This window comes from Agelaius phoeniceus, chromosome 34 (assembly GCF_051311805.1).
Source record: "Agelaius phoeniceus isolate bAgePho1 chromosome 34, bAgePho1.hap1, whole genome shotgun sequence".
Taxonomy (NCBI): Eukaryota; Metazoa; Chordata; class Aves; order Passeriformes; family Icteridae; genus Agelaius; species Agelaius phoeniceus.
In genome coordinates, this window is record NC_135298.1 from 3719396 (window position 1) to 3723769 (window position 4374).

The window sequence follows — 4374 nt, forward strand, 5'->3', positions numbered from 1 at the left end:
CCGCAGTCGGGGCAGCGGAAGGGCCTCTCCTCTGTGTGAGTGCGCTGGTGATGGAGGAGATTGGAGCTGATCTGAAACCTCTTGCTGCATTCATCACACTCGTAGGGCCGTTCCCCATGTGGCTCCTCTGGTGGAAAATCAGGCTGGATCTGGCTCTGAAGCTCTTCCCACACTCAGGACATCCGTAGGGCCTCTCCCGGTGTGGACGCGCTGGTGGTGGATCAGGTTGGAGTTGTGGCTGAAGCTCTTCCCACACTGCCCACACTCATAGGGCCTCTCCCTGGTGTGGATTCCCATGTGGGAGTTCAGGCGGGAGCTCCACCTGAAGCTCTCCCCACATTCCGAGCACTTGTGGGGCTTCTCCCCATCCTGAAGCTCCTCAGGGACCCCCAACTCTGACCTGTGGTCACCTTCTGGACCCAAGGTGGGTCTTTCCTCCTCGGATCCCCGTGATCTGCGTTTGCAGCCCCTCCTTGTGTGGGATCTCCAGGACTTTTCCTCCCCGTTGGATTGCTGTGCCCTGGAGCCACTCCAAACGGCCTCAGCCACCAGGTTCTGCTGTGGGGATTTGTCCTCCCTGCTCTCCATGCTCAGCTCCTTCCCTGGGGGAGGAAGGACAAGGAGAGGATGGGATTTGCCTCCGTGCCACAGGGAAGGGGAAGGAGATCCCCCCAGTGCATCCCTGGCTGGACAGCATCAGCAGTGGGGCTGTCCTGCAGCCGGGGGCCGTGCTGGGCTGGGAGATGGAGCAGGACAGAGGGGGAAAGGGGCACTGACTTCCTCCTCACCTGCCTGGGTGTCCTGGGGCATCTTCTTCCTCCTCGCAGCCTCCTCCTCCACCTGGCCAAGGTTTGGGAATGGGAAATCCTGGTTTGGGGGGCAAAACAAGGGCTGAGCGTTTCGGGTTTGATGGTCCCGGTGCCCAAGTGCAGCTGGAGAAGTCAGCGCCCCTTTCAGCCTCGGGGGGCCCGGACCCCGCTCATCCCCAGCCTCCCCCACCCCTCCAGGCTGCCGGGGGTCCCTCTGCACCGGGATCGCCCCTCTCCGCCATGGATTTGGGGCGACTCCCCCTCCCCGCTCACCTGCGGCTTCCGGAGGGGGCGGAACCGGGGCAGCCGCGGCCCGAGCGGGGGAACCGCGTGGGGTTGGTGCTGCGGCTCCTCCTCCCGCTGCTCCTCTTCCTCCTCCTCTGGCCCTCCTCTTCCTCTTCTTCCCGCTCCTCTCTCTCTCTTTCCCTTTCCTTTTCCTCCTCCTCTGTCCCTCCTTTCCCTCCTGCTCCTCCTCCGCTCCCAGCCCGGCCCGGGCAGTGCCGGCACCCAAAAGCAGCCGCGCTCTACCCTGGGGGGGTTCCAAAGCGGCCCCGCCACGCCCGGCACTGGGAGCGATACTGGGAGCACTGGGAACGATGGTGAGAGCAGCGGGCGGGAACTGGGAGCGCTCTCCCTGCCGGTCCCGCTCTTACTGGGAGCACTGGGAGGGAACTGGGAGCAAACAGCGCCCGGACGCGGCTGCAGCCGGCGGGGGCGGGGCCTAATCTGAGGGCGTGGTTATGCAAATTTGGGAGCGTTTGCGCGCTGGGATTGGTGGGCGGGAGCAGGGCGGGATTTGCACGGTCACGTGAGGGCCGAGGGGGGCCGGAGCGATGGCGGCGGCGTCCGGGGAGAGGGAACCGGGGATGGGAATGGGGACAGGGAATAGGGAATGAGGACGGGGAATGGGGAATGGGGGATGGGGACAGGGAATCGGGAATGGGGAATGGGGACAGGGAATGGGGGATGGGGGATGGGGACGGGGAATGGGGAATGGAATGAGGACAGGGAATGGGAATGGGAATGGGGACCGGCAATGGGAATGGGGAATGGGGACAGGGAATGGGAATGAGGAATGGGAATGGGAATGGGGACAGGGAATGGGAATGAGGAATGGGAATGGGGGATGGGGACAGGGAATGGGGTCCATACTGGGAATGGAGCAGGACGGGACTGGGAGTGGGGTGACACGGGAATGGGCGGAGGAAAGGGGAGTGACAGCAGGGAGGGGGGTATCCGCTACAGGGGACACCAGGAAGCGGGACAAGGGGACACAGGGACAGTTCCAGGCCGGGAGGTCCTTGATCAGCAGCCCCAGAATCTCCACCAGCATCTTCCAAAGCACCCGGAGCCGCTCAGCCTCGTGTCCCCAAAGCCCTGAGCAAGCCCCAAGTCCTTCCCAGGAACTCTCAGCTCCCTCGGACCCAGCATCCCCCACACCTCTGGAACAGCCCCCCACTTCTCTAGCCCCATCTTAGTTCAACATCTTTACTTTTACCCAGGTTTTGAGTGTTTTGAAAGAATGAAGAAATGTGAAAAGAAGACCCAGGCCATGAGGAGCCAGGAGGATGTGGAGCCCCCAGCCAGGTGTCTTCCCAACAGGGATCACCGGCACCACGGATCACCGGGGCTCTGCCCACTGGGGTCACTGGGGATCATCCAGCGCAGATCCTCCCGTGGGGATGGAGCTGGAGCAGCGCACGGAGCTCTTCCCACACTGGGGGCACTGGCAGGGCTTCCCTCAGTGCTGGCTGCGTTGGTGTTGGGTCAAGGCTGACCTCTGGGAGAAGCTCTTCCCACACCCGGTACACTTGTAGGGGCTGTGACATCCCAGGAACAGGGCTGGGATGGGCTCTGGTGCCTGGGACATCCCCAGCAGCAGCTGGGCTGGGATGGGCTCTGGTGCCTGGGACATCCCCAGCAGCAGCGGGGCTGGGATGGGCTCTGGTGCCTGGGACATCCCCAGCAGCAGCGGGGCTGGGATGGGCTCTGGTGCCTGGGACATCCCCAGCAGCAGCAGGGCTGGGATGGGCTCTGGTGCCTGGGACATCCCCAGCAGCAGCAGGGCTGGCTGTGATGCTCTCCAGTGCCTGGGCCGTGCCCAGGGGTGCTGCTGGCTGGGGTTGGGTTGGTGCCTGTGCAGTGCCCAGGGCAGGGTCACAGCGGGGCAGCTCTCAGTGTCCCCAGCAGGCCACGCTGTCCAGGGCAGCCGTGCCAGCGCTCACTGCGCACTCGGGGCAGGCTGGGCTGGACGGGGCTCGGGGCACAAATGCCGCCCCCGGGGCTGGGCTCTGCCCCTGCCTCTGGGGCCCAGCCCCTGCTGGCAGCGCCTTGGGCAGGGCACGGGGCTGCTGCTGGCCCAGGGGGACAGGCCTTGCCCCCTGCCAGCTGCCCGGGCCCCTCGGGTGCCTGTGCCACAGCCCTGTGCCTCCTGTCCCCGCTACTCCCCGCCACCTCCACTCCCTCCATCAAAGCCCCTCTCAACCTCTGCACTGTGACCTCTGGAAAGAACAAAAGAACAGAAAGAAAGAATGAGAGAGAAAAAGGAAAAAGGAAAGGAAAGGAAAGGAAAGGAAAGGAAAGGAAAGGAAAGGAAAGGAAAGGAAAGGAAAGGAAAGGAAAGGAAAGGAAAGGGGAAATGAAAAAGAGTAAAAAGAAAAGAGAAACATGTAGCCATTTGGCCCTGCCTGGATGCCAGGCACCCACCAAAGCTGCTCTCTCACTCCCCTCCAGAGATGGACAGGAGAAAAAACCCAATGAAGGCTTCATGGCTTGAGTTAAGGACTGGGACAGATCATTCAGCAAATGCCATCATAGGCAAAACATTTTTGAAATTACAGGTATTAATTGAATTTCTTTCTATCCCGATCAGGGCAGGATAGTGAGAAGTAAAATAAAGCTTCACAAACACCTTCTGCCTGTTCCTCCCTCCTTCCCAGCTCTGCTCCTCCCCCAGTGGTGCAGGCAGACAGGCACTGGGGGCTCTGCTCCGTTCATCACCCGTTGTTTCTCTGCTGCTCGGGGAGAGGAGTTGTTCCCCTGCTGTGCCAGGGGTCCCTCCTGAGACACTTCTCCATGAACTTCTGCAGGGTGAGTTCATCTCACGGACAGCAGCTCTTCACAAACTGCTGCAGCTGCCTCACTCTCCCAGGGGCTCACAAGTCCTGCCAGGACCCTGCTCCAGCGTGGGCTCCTCTCTCCACGGCTTTGCAGGTCCCTGCTGGGTCCCTGCTCCAGCACAGGTTTCTCATGGGGTCCCAGCCCCTGCTCAGGCACCCCCTGCTCCAGCATGGGCTCCTCCAGGTGCTGCAGGTGCATCTCTGCTCTCCGGGCCCTCCATGGGCTGCAGGGGCCCAGCTGCCTCCCCAGGGGCTGCCCAGGGAATCTCAGGGCAATCAGCTCCAGCCCCTGGAGCAGCTCCTGCCCCTCCTCCTGCCCTGCCCTGGGGTGTGCAGAGTTGCTCCTCTCACGTGTTCTCACCCTGCTCTTCCCTGCTCACAGTTACACCTACACCATCACCCATTTTCCTAAATCTCTTGCCCCAAAGGTGTTACCACCATTTCCA

The 4374-nt window shown here is 62.3% G+C and overlaps 1 long non-coding RNA gene across 1 annotated transcript; it reads right to left on the reverse strand.

Annotated features, from left to right (window-relative positions):
* Positions 1-477: 477 nt before the first annotated feature.
* Positions 478-1245, reverse strand: LOC143696369 (uncharacterized). The gene is made up of 3 exons (XR_013185813.1): positions 1083-1245; positions 789-867; positions 478-602 (listed from the first exon to the last, which is right to left on the reverse strand). It is a non-coding gene; the product is annotated as an uncharacterized LOC143696369 (long non-coding RNA).
* Between the last annotated feature and the right edge of the window lie 3129 nt (positions 1246-4374).